The following is a 20776-nucleotide window of genomic DNA, read 5'->3' as shown; positions in this document are numbered from 1 at the left end:
TCAGCAGGTATTTTATCTGCAGCCTGCAACCATGTCCAGTTGACTTTTGCTGCCGTTGTGTGGTAGACCTCAATAGAATGAAGCTTGTTGGACCATTCTGTGTCATTGTAATCAGTAATACTAGTCCCAAAGACAGATCCTTGGTCAGTGTAGCATGGGCGCATAGCCAAAACAGACAAGCGAACATTCAAACTAAAACATCTGAAGAGGTAACCGGATCTTCTACAACTTTGGAGGGTAATTTAGACACGCCGTGGCACACTTTCATTGGGGGCAACATATCCTGCACAGGACCCCCTCCTCCTTCCCTTTATCCTTCGAGAGAGGCCCATTGATCCACTGCCTGTTGAAGCCTGTGTCTCCAGTATCAGGATAATTCCAGGTGGGATTGGTTTTCCCTTGTTACCTTGTAGTTCGGAGCCTTGTTCCTGCCCCTTCCTAATTCTCTCCGCCTTAACTTCCCGATGCCAGTGAACACAACCTGCAGACAAGAGTCTCTTTGTTCTACATTTGAGGAAGGAAAAGAAGGAGACAGAGAGGGGAACAAAACAAGAAATGTTTCATTTTCCATTACTAGGCATGAAAAAAAATGTTGTCATGTTGCGTAAATTCTTCTTATGCAAATGCAAATGTATAAAAACTTGTTCATCAGTTATCCAGAGTCAAATCAGACGTGACTAATTTGTGTGTCATTGAAAATTCGAGCCTCCTGGAAATCCCCACTGAAGTCTCATTCAAATAAGACTACAACTATCCATGCAGACACATTGCTTGTACAGTCACGGTACCGGTGCAATGTTTCCTCGTTAGTTGTTTGTTTTTCCCCTCCACTGAAATAAACGAAGACCTAAAAACTGTCATAACTCTTCCTCATCCACTGAATTTGTGTAGCACTTTTCCAGTCATACAGACGACTCAAAGCTCTTTCCACCAGAGCCACATTCAGCCCAATCACACTCAAAGGCGCACACGTTCATACAGCAGCACGCAGATCGGTGGGCCACTTGTGGTTAAGTGCCATGTGACAGGAGGAAGCTGGAAACAAACCAACAACTTTTGGATTGCAAAACAACTATGCTTCCCATTGATCCACTATTGCTAATGGAAAACCAAACTTCAGTTTGGGATGTTTAAAACAGACGCCTTATGTTATGTTTGATGTCCTCTAACATGGAGAAGACTGCTGGATTGACAGTTGTCCATGACGGAGTGTAAACCACAAAAGGTCATCTCAAAAGAGGCTGACTGTTCACAGAGGGCTGTATCCAAGGACGTGAATGGAAAGTTAAGTGGAAAGAAAACACGTGGCTAAAAAGCTGCAAAAGCAACATAGATAGGACCAGCCCTTAGAGGATAGTGAAGCAAAACCCATTCTAGAGGCTGTCAGAGGTTCACAAGATGTGGACTGTGGCTGGAGTCACAGCTTCAGATGGTCTCTTCTGACCTGGGCTACATCTGCTGCATTCCTTGGGTTAAGCCACTCATGAACCAGACTCAACATCAGAAGTATCTTGCTTGAGCTAAGGAGAAAAAGGACTGAGCTGGTGCTCAGTGATGCATTCAATCATGCAAACTGAACCCTGACTAAGATTTCAGGGCATATGCTGTACCATAAAGTAGCTGGAAGACATTTTTGTATTAGATTTTTTTGGGATTTTTTGAAGCTCCAGTGACTTGCTGTTTCTGAAAGTAGGCTGACAGGAAGAGGGGTGGAAGAGGGGCAGAGACATCCGGCAGAGGACCGTGGGTCAGATCTGAACCCAGGTCGATCGCGTCGAGGACTAAGGCCTCCGTATGTGGGTCGCACTACCCGCTGCACCACAAGCGCCCCTTGTATTAGATTTTTAATTGGTCTTATTTAATGTTTTTATTTTTGAGTGTTGGGTTTTTGAGAGCTGAAAGCGTCATCAGAATTAACTGGAATAAATGCTTAAATTCATAACTCTGTTTGTAATGAATCTAAGATATATATCTTGATTAGAATTACTGAAATTCTGATTATATTCAGATTTATTAAGATGCCCCGGTCATCATAGTACAAATCTACCTGGGCTGCTTGTGACACTGGACATCTGTTTTATTCATTTCTCTGCTCCTCTCGTTGCAGAACAACACAGTGAGAGCTTTTCTATAAATGTCCTCGCCACACAGGTCGGTCTTATGTTTCTGTCTTTCCCCCCTCTTGGAGGCACAAATAAGCAAACGAGACATCGTTTGATTTCCGTTTATATGACATTTGTGGAATATAAAGTTATATAAGTTTTTAAATTAGCCTTAAATGCATTGTGAAATCATCCATTTCACCTAATCATAAAGGTTTATTTCTAACTGCTTCCAAACATTTCTGGCTTAGATGCTAAGAACACTTTATAGAAACTGAGACAGAGGCTCTTTAAACTATGTTCTTCCTTTTAGCAACTGACCAAGCATTTCTGAACTAACAACTAATTGATTTTTTTTTTAATCATTAATTGCCTTCCTATTACATACATACATACATACATACATACATACATACATACATACATACATACATACATACATACATACATACATACATAGCGTGCCAAATGAGTGGCCCAGGGCAGGTATTTAACACAGGAACTGAGCTGCAATATGTCTACAATGTGGTTCAACATAGCTTATTTGTTGTGAAATAGGCAGAATTCAAAGAAATCATGGTCTGGGTGATGGTTTAAGCTGCCTTGACACCTGCATTCATCATTTCCTCTTAAAGATACCAAAACGACGACAAACAACAACAAAAACAACAAATATGCAATATGTGAACTTACAGAGAATTTACAGAGAATTATATTTAGAACACATAATACGTAAGCCCCCCCCCCAAAAAAACAAAAAAACAAAAACAAAACAATAGTAAATATTTTGCTGACTGAAATGTGCAAAACCTGTTTAGTCTTCAGTCTCATGAGTGAAAACATTGTTTATTGCAGCTTTTCCAGAAAGGTCAACAGTTGCTTTCTGAGTTTATTTCTAACAGTGGCATACTTGTTAGAAAATTGCATTTAAATCTTATGTGATACACAAATTTTTTACATTATTTTTTATATTATGTAATTTTAATGTAACTCTCTGTAATGCATTTTGAATTCCCATGTATATGAATGGTACTATGCTCATGCACTAGCCTTGCCTTAAATAATAAAGCTGGTCCAAATGCTCATATTAATAATTCTCTGTGACCAGAGGGGGAAAAAAAAGTTTTAGCTTACAAACATATAGAGTTCTGATCAAGGTGAAATGATCAAGGTTTATATTTCTTTTATCTGCCCAACTCCAGTACTTCACTAAACCTTTTAGGAACCAGAATCCCGGCCGACACGCATCACTATCTCTCATCTTGTGATGAAAAAAGCTTGTGCTGTACACACAGCTAAACAATATTTCACTTCCAGGTTCCAGGTCTCATTTGAAGAGATCACATCGGGACATGAAAGCACTCTTTTCTTTTTTTTTTCTTCCTTGTGTTCGACCCCACTCATGTTGGCCTGAAGCGTTGATCCTCTGATGGTGGTAAATGAGTTAGAGACAATCCAAGTCTTGGGTAAATGGAGTAGTGAGCTGTTAATGCTGCTCGAGTGGTTGTAACAAAGCACTGAAGAGACATAAAACACAGAAATCGAAAGAAAAGAAAAAGGAAAAAAAAAAATCACAACACTGTCTAAGACATGCTGGATGATCGGAGATAAGCACAAGCAGCACATTAGCAAGATGCTTAGAACCGGAGAAAGCAACATGTGCTTCAACTGAACTTGCTTCACTTTTAGTATTCGACTTCTAAGAGCAGTTGTTAGACAGTAGTCATGATTATCGTGGTAATATCTAGCCTAATTAAGCATCCTACGATAAATTATGCTAATGTAGCAGTTGAATAACTTTTCTCCTCTCATAAGAGGTTAGCAGTTTTTAATCTTGCCCAATTAACACATTAACACAAAGCGCTACAGAACCGAGCAGCACTGGAGCAAATGAGCCCACCAATCTAATTGGGAATTAATGAATGCTTTAAAGTGCCAGAAGCCAGTGCAATTGTAATTCAAAACAAGACAAAATTAATCACAACAATTTGCGGGAGAGAAAGTTAACATTAACATAATTGAGGCAGAGAGAATAAAAAGGCCATGGCAGCGCAAGCAGAGCACAACTCACCAGTAATCTTCCACCGAGGAAATTGTTTGTTATTGCAATTAATTATCCACTATACTTAATCACCCAAATTGCGAGTGAAAATAATGATTTGCCTTTTGCTTTAGCTTTCATATCACAGAGGACGGACTGTCCAAGTGTGCTCACTGGTGGGTGGGAAAGGGGGTCAGCAGAACGGCCGCAGCACGAGTGCAGATTTACTGTAACAAACAAACAAACCTTCATATAGACACTACTGTTCAAAAGTATTCATACCCACTGAATGCTCTCACCCACTGGATGTGTTTTTGGGGGGATCTACAGCAACACGCTCTCACCCGAGGCCAATTTAGAGTAACCGATTCCTCTAACAGTTAATTTTTTTGGACTGTGGGAGGAAGCTGGAGTACTTGGAGAGAACCCATGCACCCACCCACAGGGAGAACATGCACACTCCACGCAGAAAGAGTCCAGGTTTGAACCCAGGGTCTTCTTGCTTCAAGGCAACAATGATGTGCTCCTGTGCAGCCCCGATTTTTCATGCGTTTTTTTTTGTTTTTCTTTGGCAAATAAAGCATTTGTATTCAACTCCCTGAACTATCATACACCCAAATAAGTCCAGAAAAAAACTTTCCAGTAGACACCTAACCAGTAAACAGAATCCACCTGTGTGTAATTTGAGTGTGAATTCAGCTCATCTCTGAAGGCTAAAGAGGTTTGGCAGAGAGGATTAGTGAACACGCAGCATCCTAAAGAGCCCGTAACGCATCAGACTGGTCGGGGATAAAGCTGTCCAAAGGTAAAAGCAGGGTAAGATAGAAAACTTTGTTTCAACAATTGCACACTTTTCAACCCATCATCTACGAATAGAAATAATTTGGCTCAACTGCAAACCTACCAAGTTACGGTCACCCACGTCAACTGGACAACGAGAGCATGAAGCAGAGGGCAGATAGGAGGCTCACAAGAACCCTGCAGGAGATGCAAAAAAGATTTCCAGCTCCGGTGGGGAAGTCTATCCAAAGGTAGAAAATCTGGCCTTCACAGAAATGTGGCAAGAACGAAACTATTTGTTTAAAAAGAAACCGTAAAAAAAATCTAGTTTGAAATTTGTGACATGGCAAATGAAATGTGGACATAGGTGTTCTGCTCAGATGAGACCAAAACTGAACTATATGCAAAACGGCTGCGGGCTGTGGAAAACATTTCACCCTGAACACACCATCCCCATGAAGGAGCATGTTGGTGGCAGCATTGTGCTGTGGGAATGTTTTTATTTAGCACGTAGATGGAGCTTGAGAGTGGTCCAGAGCTGCAACTTTAAGCAGGACAACAAGCCTCATACATACAGCGGGTGCTCCAATAGAATGATTTGGATAAAAAGGGTATTCAATGGCCACGTTAAAGGTCGGAAAGAAATCAAAATCAAAATCTGTGTCAAGACTTAAAAATTGCTCCTTAAAGATCCTCTTCATCCAATTTGACTGAGCTTGAGATATTCTGCATAGATTGGACCTTGTGAACAGCCAACTGTGTTTGCGGGGTCTACAAATGAATCACTTAGAGGGTTGAATACAACCACAAAACACTTGGTCTTCTTTGAAAGACACATTTAAATGTAGTCATTATTTTGCTTCTACAATTATGCACTGCTTTGTGTTGGTCTACTACATAAAATCCCACAGAAAGACATCTAATTTTGTGATTATAAAGGGTCAAAATTTGGGAAAGTTCAAGTGGGTGGGAACGTACGTGTGTAGCACTGGATCCAAAGACGTCATGTTTTAGCCTTGTCTTTTCTTTTCTTTTTTCCTGTTCTTCCTCACTCTTTTCTTAACTTTCCTCTGAGTGTGATGAGTGATAAGCTTTTACAGAAGCTATTGCATAAAAAGGCATAAAAGTATCCAATTCACTGGAGGTGATGCAGTCTGCTGTGTATCTTTAGCCCCGAACAAGCAGCAACATTTATCCTGGACACGGGCATAATTGTAATGATGTTGGAAAAGAATGTATCTGTTGCTTTCAGAGCATCTGTTGCCAATGCAGGCGCAATGGCATTAGCAGCAAAATGCCATGGAACATTAACCGCTCCCAACAGAACTTCCAGATGGATTTTTGTTCTAATGGCATCATTATACGCTAAATTAAAAGGCGAGCAAATGGAAGTGTAAAAATTTAAATGACTGAGAAAAAATATCTCTCAAGCTCGAGCTGTCTTTAGTGGGGGCCTCCGACAGAGAGATTGTGAGCCGAGCCGTGCAATGAGTGTTAATCATACACATATATAAAATAGTAATGACGAAATGAATTGTGCTTTAGGATGGCAGAGCACATTAGACTGTTGTGTTTAACGCAACAGCTAGGTCTGAAATGGCTGCTTTACGGACAAAGTGCTCGGCTGATGTCTCATTTCCTCTAGTTCGGTTTGCTTTGATGTGTTTCCCATTTTGAAATAAGGATTTTATGGAAATATTTGAACTTCAGTGCTTTGTTGACAGTGACTTAAGATGATTTCCGAATTCTCCATTCGCAGAATACAAACAGATGTCAAGTCACCACTTACAGCTCTGGTCTTAAGTTATTTTTGTGCTATTTGTGAGGAGTAAGAACCTGAAATGTAACATATAATAAACATTTCTTTTGCTTGCCGCAGGGAAAAATATTCACAGAACACTTTGTGCTTTAATCCTAACTCTAATTAAAGTAAGAAGGCACTGACTGCTCTGGTGGCAGCGAAAATGGAGCAATTTTGGATCCGGTATTGTGAAATTGTTCATATTTTAAAAGGAGTTGTAATATCTGAAAGTTTTGCAGATGCTGTTGCTTTAATATGTGACAATTAAAGCAGTTTTTAGAAAGGTCCAGATTTATAAACTATTGATATATATATATATTTTTTTATTTGATTAGGCCAGGGTAGAAAAGCTAAAGTGGGCATTTTAATGGTCTCTTTCAGTTGTTTTTTTCAAAATTCATAACAAACTGAATCAGTATAGAGTTTAATGTCGGCTTCGGAAATTGGGTAAATGTAGTACCGACAGCATTTGCTTTACATACGTTTTGACAAAACATAAGAAAGTACACTGAGACATGTTGCGTTTTACAGATGTATGTTTCAGACCAGGAGCATCATTTCCTGGAGCAGTTTTCTCAAATCCCTAATTAGTTTATAAGGATACTTATAAGCAAGTCCCATTGCAACAGTTGGTCAAAGACCCTTTATTGTTGACCGCATGATGTCTGTCTGACCTTTTTTTATTCTGCACGCAACAGAGAAGGAGAGAGAAAGTTGTGGCTGATGCAGCGAAACATGAATGCAACTGGAAGCACAGACTTGGGGTCACCTGGACGGCTGACCCTGACGGAGACACTCTGACCTCTGCCTGTCCCTCTGCAGACACTCATGGCCTTAACCTTTACCCTTCGACAAGCTGTTGCTTTAAAATCCTACACAATGTCCCTGTTTAGGATCTGGTTCTATTCTGGATCGATCCGACTCATGGTCAGCAGAAAAGGGGGGGCATCAAGCCAAGGACATCATCAGATGACCACCAGCTTTAGTTGTTATTACGAGTTCATTGCTCTTTGAAGAAACTTATCATTAACGACAATAATAAGCGGGCTCTTTGCACAGCAGACAAAAAGCAACTACTATATACAATTTCATGATGTTTACATTCTGTTTCATGCAGTTAGCATTTTATTTTTATTTTTTTTAAATGCTCCCAGTGAAGGGCTTCGTCAAAACTAATTGAGGCTGCGTTTTCCAGCGGAGGCACCAAGCGTTCTCCGGTGCTGTGGAAAGGGTCAGCTGCACTCACTGCTGTGAAGAGGGATGAAAGAGGGGGAGTTTGAGCTGCTACCCTCTGACCGGATAATTAAAAAAAGGAGAGATTCCACAAAACGCCATTATCAAAACAACTCTCTTAAACCCATTTAACAGGACTTACTTGCCGAACACACAACGGCTAATGTAACTGAGCAACCCTTGTCACGATGATTGCTGCTAATGTTCATATTGTCTGCATTTAGCATGTTGTGTTTAATTGTGTGGGTCATTTATATTTATTTAATTTATTCATGTTATCACAGCTCTCTCTCTCTCTCTTCGCCATGCTTGTGATTATTCGTTATTTAGATGGAAACAATCTAGTTCTCTTATCTTTTGTACCCTGCATCCCAACTGCCATTTATTATTATTTTTTTTTATTTAAAAAGAACAAAAAAACAACAAATTTAACTTCTGCACAAAACAGCAAGGGCTCCGAACGGCTCCTGCTCCTCGCTCCGTTTGGAACACCATCCACCATGTTTGTGTGCTTTGACAAAAGCCTCATTAGAGAGTCCCAGCCATGCCAAATTGGGCCCATTTATTTTCAAAGGTACATTTAATGGTGTCTCTTATTTTTCGGCAGCCCAGCGAGGATTAAAGTATTGTATTTTCTTCATTTTAGAGGTGGCCAATTATAAAATTATTTTCACTTTTTCTTTCATCTGCAACGTGCAATAAATTGTGCCGTCCTCTTTAGGTAATGGCGGTGCGTTTTGGTGTGTGCGCGCCGCACTTACGCGGGTGAGCATGCACGGCGGGTGTATCTATTTGCGCAAGCAGTTTACTGCGTATCAACCTGTTTTATATACTCTACAAAAAAAACGAGTTATTAGCTATATTCGTGCACCGTATATCTGTACGATGCATGTCTTTCTCCTTCGATCTCGGGCATTAACTCACCCGGGTGTGGATCTGTGTGTGTTTTAAAGGTCATTTCCATATCTAGAGGAGTGTTGTGTCAGACACCCCTCAATCCTTTTATTATATGCCTCAAAAACATCAAAAGCCATGTAAGCAACCAAGGTGGGGAGAAATTACTTTGTGTGATTTCTCTGGCTCGGTCTCCCCTGTCAGCTCTCCCCTTTATGTCAGTAATTGAGGGTGATTATTTTAACCGTGAAAAGGGTAGCAGGTAATAGTGGCTGATTAAATCCAATGGACAGCAGCCCAGACAACCCTTAAGACACAGCCGCGTAATAACAGTGAGAGCCAGCGACACCAACGCGCAAGCCTGTCCCCTCACCTTATATTCAGTGACAGGAGGCCAGATGCAATTTAATGCATTTATTGTGCTGTGAGTCCTTATATTGACAGCTGTAAACAGTTGTGGGTAAATTGAATCTTGAAGCAGCCCGCCGTGGCTCTCGCTGGTGAAGCTTATGTTACAGTGACAAAATGGGCTGGAGCATTATAAAATGAGAAAAAATTCACACCGGCGCACACGCACATCCACACACTGGCAGACAGGCAGATGATATTCTATCATTTGGCAACCACAGGCTGACACAACAGGGATTAGTGTCAGTGTTAAGGTCTTTCTTCAGGAGGGAGAAAAAAAAAAAACTAATATGAAAACTCTCGCCGCCACGGAAAATGAACTCCCCCTTTTTTTTTTCATTCCCAACAAGACATCTTGTAATCTCAACTTGAGATATCCAGTTAAAAGGCCTGTTGGAACAAGTAAAGTGCAGTCATAATAGATAAGCAAGTGACACTTTTTTTTTTTCCTGTGAGAAATATGATGTGCTAATTTGTTTACTCCATTCAGGGGTAACCATGATATGAAAGACGATATGGTACAAAATATCTCATTGTTCAGATATTCCTATGGCCAATGAGTAAAATATTAAGAAATTGAAGTAAGAATGTAACCTTTCTACTGTAACATACACCATAGGTAAAGCGCGATGCCGACGTATCTGAACTTATTCACATTTTCCAACATAAAACCCACACATATCAATATATCTTAGGAGCTAAAACAACAGAAAGAGTGAATGAATGCTGTGGAGGAAAAGTGACAAATGGTTTTCAGGCTTTCTTTACGGAATTCAATTGCGTTTGCGTTCAGTCACGAGTCAACACTTGGAACAACCATCTTCCTGTGCTCATCTTTAGACTTGTTTTTTTTTTTTTCAATTCTTTGAATAATTGCTCAGACTCACTGAAATTGTGTTGTAAACATACATTTTCATAACCCTGCCTGCAAGATTAATTCTCGTACCATTTGTGCATTTACAAACCGACAAAAATCCATCTTGTACCGCTCCGGCTTCAGCTGTTTGTGTCTGAACCACAAGGGTCGAGCCAATCACATCGCAGTATTGTGGTTTAAAGCGGGACATACCGGTCAGACAAAAGCAAGAGCTGCCGAGCCGACAGATGAACCAATATAAACATGGAAGCACAGGAGGATACATGTGTATCTGCTGCTATTACATGTTTAGTAAGAATCCATGATTTCATCTTTGAAAGATGAACAGCAAGAAGTGCCTTGGCTAGCTTACCTTGACGGTTCTGTATTAATTGTTTTAATCTGATACCGTGATTGGCTAAACTCAACCTTTGCTAGGTGTTGTTTCACCCAATCAGCTCGGAGAGTTCTGCTCCTTTCCCCAAATGGATTCGATAGGAGCGGTCCCAGATTCATCATGAGTAGAAGGTGGAGTACTACATATTATCACTCTGGCTGGCCATTTTCAGGTCTTGTCACAGACTATTGGATTTAGATCTGGGCTTTGACTATTCTAACACGTGAATAAGCTTTGACCCAAAATACAAATCTGGCTGTATGTTTAGGATCATTATCCAGCTGGAAGTTGAGCTTCTACCTCTGTCTCAAATCCTTTGCAGCCTTTACAGGTTTTCTTCCAGCATTTTCCCAAATCCCATGCACTATTTTCTTTTTTTCCTGCCCCTATTGAAAATAAGAATCTCCACAGTAAGACGCTGCCAGTGCCATTTTTTTCACCATCGGGATGTTGTGATCAGGTTGATGTGTGGTCATAATTTTCCTTCAAAAGCAGTCTTTTGTATTTAAGCCCAAGAGCAAAGGTTTGCTCTTATTCGGCCAGGGCTCCTTCCTTTAAATGTTTGCTCTTTCCCCTGCTTGACTTGAGGTAAGTTCTTATAAATAGGGCATGTTACAGCTTTCTTTGTAAAATGGCTTTCTTCCTGCTATATTTTCAGAATTGACATCTAAGAGTTGACTTATTGACAGATTTTTCTACCTGAGCTCTGGATGTGTTCATTCCCGCAGAGTTACCCTGGGCCTCTAAGTAGCTTCTTGGATTAATTGATGCCCCGCCTTTCAGTTTACGTCGATGCCGATGTTGTGATAAGTAGGCTGGTTTATGTTTGATGCATGTATATTTCACGTGGAAATGAAAAACACTGACTCAACCTACAAAACTTTTTGCAGCATTTATACTCTGTGTGGCTTTTTCCCACTATGGCCAGTATTCTCCTAGACTTGAGGGGGCAGTGTAGGTGTCCTACAGCAAGAGTACAACACCACAACCAGTTGTTTCAAACAATTTGAATTCCTCCTTTTGTCTTCCATGAGTGAGAGGAGTTTCTTTCCAAAAATTGTTCACAATATGTTGATTGTGGTGACCTTTATGGGCCAAATCATAATGGAGGATCTCCACCAGTAGCTCCTAAAAGTTTGCTGTCCACAATGTTTTTCCGCACAGGAATGTCTGCATGGTTAGAAAATTTCCCATGTGCATGGTGCAGAAAATCTGGTGTGTGGCCGTGTGGAGGGGCACGGTTGGTAAAATCACGTAATATGGCTGCACAGCGCCGTGTGGACCAAGAAGGAGCGTCAAACAGAAACCAAGCTTTACAATTTCCATTTTTTTTCCTTGGTAACTGCTGTTACGTGAGCTTGTCATAATGATCGGCATGTGGGACAACCAATAGATGAGGCGATACTCCGGGAACTCAAAGCTGAAAAAAAGATCTTCCACTATACCTTTAAAATGTGAAGCGTGTCATTAAAATGTGACACATCACATGGGGTGTGAATACATTCGCTCTACACTGTTTGAGTGTAATTTGAACCGTACAAAAATCTGACCTAACGTTTATTCAGGATGCAACCCAGAATATATTTATTCCCACAATTTCAAAAGTTTATGCTTGATTTCCTTGTAGGATGATTTACATACTTTCATTCTACTTTCAACTGATATAGACTGATATTTTACTACTTTGTGTTGAAACCCTGTGTAGGGTTTACACCCGGAGCCGTGAAAAATTCAGTCATTTTGCCGGAAGCTGACCACAAACCATGGGCGACTACTTATTTAGAAAAACTCTGCTGAAGTTAAATCACCATCTACTGGGTTTGGGCTGAATTCTAAATGTGATCTTTATTGATGAACAGAGGCTATGAGCATAAAGGAGTCAGTCTGTCGGTGGGGGTGCCTGGGTGGATATAAATCATGTCTTCTCCATGCCATTACCTTTTGGAGCTTTAGGGAGGTAAGGAGGGAGGCTGCTGCGGGAACATCCCCTACAGAGACCTTTGGTGGATGGGGGCTTTACACCCAAGTAAACAACTCTCCTTGCCCAGAGGGCAGCGCCAACAATATCCCATCTATTACCCCAGCGAAGTAAAGAAACAGAGTGAGGACCAAGGAAGGAAAAGAAACAACAAACATTTATTTACTGTCATTGTTGTCATTTCAGCATTTTTTTTCTCCATGATTTATGACTGACGCAGATGGAGACTAGGAGTGAATTGATTAGGTCAGCTTGATTGGTCTTGGTGTGGAAGCAGTGCAGAGCCAGCCCTTATGTGAAACTAAGATATGGATAGGTGAGACAAGCAGAATCAAAATGCCAAAAAAACCTTTAGTGAAATCGTTTAGGAGCAATAAACCATAGTAAAAAATTTAAACTGTGGTATGAGCTGTTTTAATATTAAAAGTCCAAATAATGTAAAGAAACTAAAGAACTATAGCCTCCTAAATCTACATTTTTAGCAGAAAAAGCTCACCATTTCCATTTATATCGAAACGAGGCGCTGTCTGGGCCTGCCAACACCCCAAATGAATCCAACAAGTCTTCAGACTGAGAAGGCAGACGCAGAGAGATGGCACATCCACACTGCTTGTGTGTTGTGGATCATGTCTTTAAGGCTCCTGTGGGCTGTGCAACGATGTTATCCTGATTACTTTAAGTACTGTTTTCCATAAACCTCTCACCCCCGCTCACATTCCTGTCATACCTGCAAAAATGCAACAGATTTCTTTGAGTGGCTTGAAAATCACAGCAAGATCAAATTATATATTCGTTCTTTGGCCTGAATGATGAGAACAAAATAAAAAGGCACTAAAAAGAATCATTATGACATGTGACAGAAACATTGTTATTATCAAAAGGGAGAACATGGACCACTTGTACATGCCTTCTAAGAAGTGCTATAAACAGATATTCTAACATTGTGTCTGATGGAAAAGTACAGAGCATGTCTGAGGAGTAATGCAAGACGTGTTGAATAAGAAAATCCCGTCTTCTAGCTCTGAACTCGCTTGGTTAAGTGATCTGATACAGGATGTATCCTTTTTGCTCTAATATGCCAAAAAGAACAAGACCTTGAAGGGTGGGGTGGCCACAGCTTTTAATTCTCCACACATCTTCCTTTGAAGCTGTAAACACCGAGATTATAATTAATTTACAAATCTTTTATCACAATACTACAGAAACATCAAGAATATGACACATAATTCCCAAAGTCACCAGGACAAAAAACAAACAAAAAAACAAGAAAGCAGCATGTTTCAAGTTGGGTTGAGATTTACTATATAGACATGCTTGAATCAAGCAGTTGTATATGATTGTACATTATCCTGCTGGAACAAGCCCATCCGAGGATATTGCGATAAAGAGATATACATGGTTAGCAACTATATTAAGCTAGGATGAGACATTCAAACAATGTTCTGAGACCCAAACGGTGCCAGGAATATATCTCCCGACACCACCAGCAGCCGCAGCAGCTGAACTATTGATTCAAGGCAGGATGGGTTCACGCTATCACGTTATTTACACCAAATTCTTACACTACTGTCCAAATATCAGAGCTGAATTTGAGATCCAACGTTTTCCAGTCCTTGCCTCAGTTTCCTGTTCATAGCAGAAAAGAGTGGAGTTGGTGCGTAATCTTCTGCCTCTCTAGGCTGCATGCTTCAAGATATCCTGTGTGATGCATTGAGAGACGTCCTGATGCATCTCAATAACACAGGTAGAACAAAATAAATGAGCAGTTCCTCTGGACATGTTTTTCTTTGTTGAAATGTTGGCGAAGTCTGAAGAGTTGTAGGTAAACTCAGACTTATAAGCAGTGCCTTTGCATGGTGGATCAATAGGTTAAATGGTGACAATCAAAACTGCCTATACAAAAGAGAGGCTTAATCATACTCACAATAACAGCAATGTAAGAGAGGGACAATTGGACCTGGAGGTCATCTCCCCTATTTAACGACGGGCAATTTCTCTAAACAAAAATGGTTTTCTTTACTCCACTTTCAGACCAACATTACTACCTATCCAGAATGAGAACATCTTCATTCCTGAAAGACTGACCACTGGCCTGATGATGTTGCTTTTATGTGCTCTGCCATCCTTTTGGCCAGTGGCACTGGCAACAAATGGCCATCAGACCACTAATGATCTGTTGTTAGGCTGATGGTTCCCTTTTGCATGTGAACAACCTGTTTTGATATCACAGTTAAACTTGTCGATCCATTCGCCAAAGGAACTGCTTATAAGGCTGAGTTCACCTATAAGTCATCAGGCTGGTGAAGTGTCTTGGAGAACACACGAAACGTTTCAACAAAGAACAACTACTCATTTTTTAAAAGGTATTTGGATTCAGAGATGGCTTTCCGCATACCTTGGTTATAAAGAAGGTTTGTTTGCACTACTATCATCTTTCTAAGACATTGAACCAGTCTGCCCAATCTTTAATGACCTCTGGCTTCACCCATACAACCAGATGGATATTTTGTATTTTTCGAACATTCGCTGTTACCCTGAGAGATGGTTGTTCATGTAAAAGCAAGCAGAGCAGCAGTTTTTGAAATACCATGGCATGTTTAAAGTAATTAAAACTCCATTCCTTCATCATTCTGATGCTAACTCAGAATTTTAGCAGGTCCTCTTCACCACCTTTAGATGCCTGAACGCAGAGTTACAGCCATGCGACCGGATGATTTGCTGTTTATATTAACAAGCTATTAAAGAAGTGTGCGTAATAAATTGTCTGGGGCCACCACATTAATACGATCCCGTGTGAAAGAGTTTATTTAATTCTGTTGAGACCAGGTAAGCATATAATATTGAGTCGTGCCCATGTTGATTTATTAGGTGAAACAGAAATATTGGGTGGGAGTTAATTTATGTGAGCATAAAGAGCTCTTTCAAAATATATGAAAGTTAGTTTTTTTTTTTTTTTACTGCCATTAGATTATAAACAGCATTTTTAAGAAAACCTTTTATGATTTGCATTTAAATTGTCTTTCTATTTCAGAGCTCCTGCAGGTCGAACTATGAGCCAATGTTGCAATACGAATTGAAAAAGTAAAAAGTAGAGTGCTGGTCAGAGAGAAGAAACGAAAAGAAGAGGTTTCAGCAAGTGATTATTGAGAAGACAAAGACCCCGCTGTCTTGGAGCTGACAGCACCCTCTACATCAGGTGGCCCTCATACCTCCCCCATCCCCAATCTCGCCATCCAATTCCATCCAGACAAGGGAATTTCCTCCTCCCCACCACCCAACCATCATCCATTTATTCCTCCATTCATCTCTCCTTTTCCCCAGTAAATGGAAATAATAACACAAAACAACACAACAACCAACGGCTCGCCCTACCCGCATTTTTTTTCTTCCCAAAACCTTGCATCCAATCTCAGCCTTCTTGGCATGATGGGTCTTTTGATCAGACCTCTTAACTCAGTCCCAGTGGGAGAAAGAGATATGTCTGAATCACGCAAAGAATGTAACTGGCAGGTTTTGGTGTGGTCTAGCCATCATGTCTGCCAGAGAATACCATACAGTACCGGCCAAGAGTTGAGACGCCTCTGCTGAGTTGCATATTTGGTGTCGCAGACAAAACCGGTTTTATGTTACATTGGACTACCCAGACACTTTGAGACAACTGGCCAACTCTAAATAGAATTACAGATGAAGCAATAGCTTATAAAGGTTTACATTCTCAAGATAAGCAAGGGTGGGAGTTGTCGAAAATGTGCTTAAACAATGTCTGGGTTGGTTCCAAGAGATGACTAGTCTTACCTGTGGGTTTCCCCATGCCTTCAATCACAGCTGTAGCAGTTACAGTGCACAGATTTCTTGCAAACATCTAGTGGTATAATGTGGAAAAGGGGAAAGAAGAAAGTGCAGTCACCAGAGATGGTGGATTTGGGACATGGGCCGTGATTAGAAATCAACATAGCCATCTTTATAAACAAGCAAGCGATGTCTTTGTCTGTGCAGATATAGCTGTACATGTTGTGAAGCCAAGTTTATTTTGTGCTGGTCTGGAGAAATACTGTCCTCTAACTAAAAAAAAAAAATCATCTTTATGTACGTGCAACTCTTCTGCAATGCATCCAATACAGTTTGTTTTTATCCTTTCCATTTGACAAATTATTTTTGTATAATTACCTACTGTTTGTTGCTTTAATATTAGATTAATATTATGTTAAAGTGGGATTTAATGCATTACCCTGACAACCTACTTTATTTCTAGGCTTGTCCTTTCAGTTTTTAGAAAAGAGGTTATACATCAATGCATTCCTGCGTCTCATATTAAAATATTTTACTTAAAGAAACAGAACAGTATCCACAGTACATTCGTAGGACATCTTAAAGTTGCCAAACCTTGAGGACTGGAGTTTGATAACCACCCTTTATTATCTAAATTCAGTACTCCTTGGTTTCCTCGTCGTATTTATTATGGGAAACCAGTTATTTTTGCCTTAGGTCATGCATTTTCCAAAAGAACCATTATCAACCTAGGTTTGTGTCTGACTATTTCCTAGATAGTTTTTTTGTTTGATTTGTTTGTTTGTTTTTAGCAGAATCAGTGCATTTATATATATATATATATATATATATATATATATATATATATATATATATATATATATATTTAAACAGAATGTTGAACCGAAATTGCAGACCTCTGAAAAACCTTGTTTCTTTCTATGCACTGAATACTCAGTTGGACCTTCTTTGTGCATGAATTACGGCATCAGTGCAGCATGGCATGAAGATGATTAGCCTGTGGTACTGCTGTCGTGTAATGGAAGCCCAGGTTGATAATAGACGCATAATAGATAAGTAAAAGAAACTGAATGACCAAGAATGTAAAATGGTGAGGGGGAGGGATTTCATACAGTGTGTGTTTGCTTTGACCTACTCCCTTTTGGACTTGGAATTCAAGCACAACAGACCGATGGGCCATCTTGAGGATCTTTGGTTACATGTTTTGCTACGTGTGCTTTATCTCGCTTCTTATTTTGTTTCTTCCAAAGTGTCCTTAATAAAATACTTCATTTAATAAAGGATCACAGTTCCATTTTGTTACTCAAATATGATCAATAAACTGTAAGTTTGCCAAATATTATCAACACAGCTGCTTTATGTTAATGTTAAAAAAAATCCTTGCTAACAATAAGGCAAACGTTCAACGTGAACAGCATTATGTCATAAGTTAATAGTTTAAAGACGTTACTATTGCAAGGTAGCCAAAGGTGTCGTTCAGGTAAAATAAAGCGGCAAGAAAGTCACATTCCGAAAGCGATCAGACCTGGACCCTCCGGCTGCAGACATCGGACAAAAGAGTTTTAGTTCACACTTGTGACCCAGTGAGCTATGTGCCCTGCGGCGTGCAACACAAAGGGTACAACGCAGGTGATTCTACACATGCTCCTGTCCTGCTTTTTTCAACACTTGTACTCTCACTCTCAATCACCCTGTGCTACTTTGTGACATCAACTTCTGGCATCCTGACAGCCTGGTTTCACTTTACAGAGAGACAGTGAGTATCTAAGAGATAATCCCAACCTTCTATAGGTATTGTTCCACTGACCGTGATCAGAGTAAATACTATTAATAGTTACTGCATCACATTGGGAATCGTGCCGTCTGTGGGGAAAATCATTATTGGGGAGATGCTTTCTATTTTAATGACTGGTATCAGTTTCTTCTTCTGTGAACTTAGTTTCAGTTATACCAAAGGCTTACACAATGGTCTCTGGATGTATGGTGATAAGAGGTCAAGACCTGAAACCCAAGCCGTGTGCATAGGTCTCAGTAAGCATAGGTGTATACTTCTTTTTTATCTACTGACAATGTGTCACCTTCATATTTCACATTCAATCTGGAGCCATTTACTAGTTGATTCACTCAGTAGATGAGCATGAGCATGCACATGGACCACAGTTTTACCCCGAGCAAAACCTGCCGAGATACAAACAACCCAGAGCAGCAGGGTTAGAAAAAACATAGAGCTGTTGTTTGGGAAGCCCTCGGCTAACGAGAATAAATCTGACCCAATTTGTGATGTAGAATATCAGGATTTGCAGTGCCGCAGTAAATAAACTAAAATAAAATAAAGGCCTGAAATAAACAGGAAAAAGAGAAATGACATGCATCAGCAACTACTAATAGTTAGTGGTTACCCACAGTGCTTTGTTATTATAATACGTGATTTATGTCCGTGTCACAGTGCATTGAATAGATGCTACTTTGTTTCCAACCATTTTGTTTGGAGGTTTTTTGGAAAGACATCGTCTTGATATAATCCACATTCGGGAATTCCCGGAGTATTTATGGCTATCATTACTGTCTGGGCTGCATTGTGTGATGAGCTACCTGATGCAACCAGACAAACAGTATGCCTGCACTGACAGCAATAAGGGAAATGAATGAGGCACACACATGATTTGCACACCAGCACACACATTGAGATTTTTAGACTTTTGGCAAGCTATATCAATCTCGATGCACATTCTGCTGCATAGTTTGGTCAAAAGCCATCCACTCCAACAAGCACCTGCGCAGCAGCTCAATAAAAAGGAGAAAAATAATCCTCTCGACAAACATCTGTTTTCAGCAAAAGCTCCATTAGATGTGTAGCATGCTGTTAGGGTGACTTAATAACCAGATCTGCAAAGTTACGGCCTCAATTGCAGATTCTAGCTTAAAAATGGCTCTGCCTTTAGTCCAGCTTGGTTAACAGGGAACCATTAAAGCACATGCATTTACCATTTCCATCCATCCGCACGCTATTCCCTATTTTATTTTAATCTGTTTAAGTGCATTTTCTGCGCAAAGTTTAAATATGAACCAAAGCCGCCCCCTCTTCTTGTCAAAGAGGCAGGGTTTTTCTGGCTTACTTGAGAATACAATTTACGACTGATTTAATTTAGCCTCCGCAAACATTTCTAATGACATTAGGCCCAGTGCATATACTGACTGCCTCTCCCTCTTATTCCATTAACTCCTAAATCAAGTTTAAAGACCATACTGACGCTGGATGCTATTATGGGTGATTATCAAAACAACAGACAATGGGGCAAAGTGTTTACTAACTGGTTTAGCCATAATTTTGCGTAACCAGGACAGATGGGAACACTACAAATTACAGATCAATCTTTTTTTTTTTTTATAATGAAGGACCTTCTTGTGTGCTTTTTCAGTCACATCTACTCAGGCATAAAGAAAAACGACATGTGCAGATTTTGAAGAGATGTTTTACCCTAAAATGACCCGAATATGACTAAAATATTCTATGAAAACTGTACCCTATTTGACTTTGTGTAAATAAATGTGAAAAATAAACCTACAATCCTTGTATGATGAAGCTGTAGGGCTAAACACTCTTTCATGCTTGGCTTTTCTCAGCTGTTGAAGTGCTCTCTTAGATTGGCTTGTTTGACAAGGACTAATGATGGCCGTCCATCTGCATAGATGCTTACAGCTGTCTCCTGCCCTCATCCAGGTAATGATTGTGTTATTAACCCCAAACCCTTTCTCAAATTGTTATTAACCGCTGGGGGATAGAAGGGGACTTAGACTATCTCCGCTCACCTGTCACCAGAGTCCCACTGAGGACAGTTTGATCCTGGCCAGCTATCAGTCATTGTCAGATTTAGGGCTGGGAAGGAAAGGGACCACCACCCACAGAAAAGTGTTGCATTAATAATACACCATTCATCTATATTAGTTATTTTCTTTGCTTTTTTAACTTATAGTTTGTGTGACTTCAGGCATTTGGCACATAAGGCTGTTAGAGAGTGTATTTGCATTAAAGTGGAGATGATGCGACATTCCCTTTTTGAAATCCATTATATAATGACACATTAACAAATTAAATAGTGATTACAAAATGGTGCATACTAGCATATTTCAAAACCGATGACATCATACTTCAGTTTTGTGAATGACTCAAAACCAGAGATAAACTGAGGTGAAGCTGAGTACTTTATTTGCAAAAAATAAACAAAAGCAGACTTACACACTTATTAAGCACATAGAGAACAGAAATGAAGTAATGGAAATCGACCCAGCATGGAATGGCATTCAAACAAGAATCCAGCAATGAGCAGTGAGGCAAAAACAGAGGCAGAGGTGGAAGAAGACATTGAAAGCAGGTTAGAGTAATCAGGGGAAATGTAGGACAGCTGAGGCAGACAGAAAGCAGGGAGCTGATAGAAGGAGACTAATTAACCGAAAAGGAGCTGAACAGTCGTAAAGAAACTACAAAACAAGGGAAAA

The sequence above is a fragment of the Fundulus heteroclitus genome, chromosome 22 (assembly GCF_011125445.2).
Source record: "Fundulus heteroclitus isolate FHET01 chromosome 22, MU-UCD_Fhet_4.1, whole genome shotgun sequence".
Taxonomy (NCBI): domain Eukaryota; kingdom Metazoa; phylum Chordata; class Actinopteri; order Cyprinodontiformes; family Fundulidae; genus Fundulus; species Fundulus heteroclitus.
Note: the sequence above shows the minus strand (reverse complement) of the source record.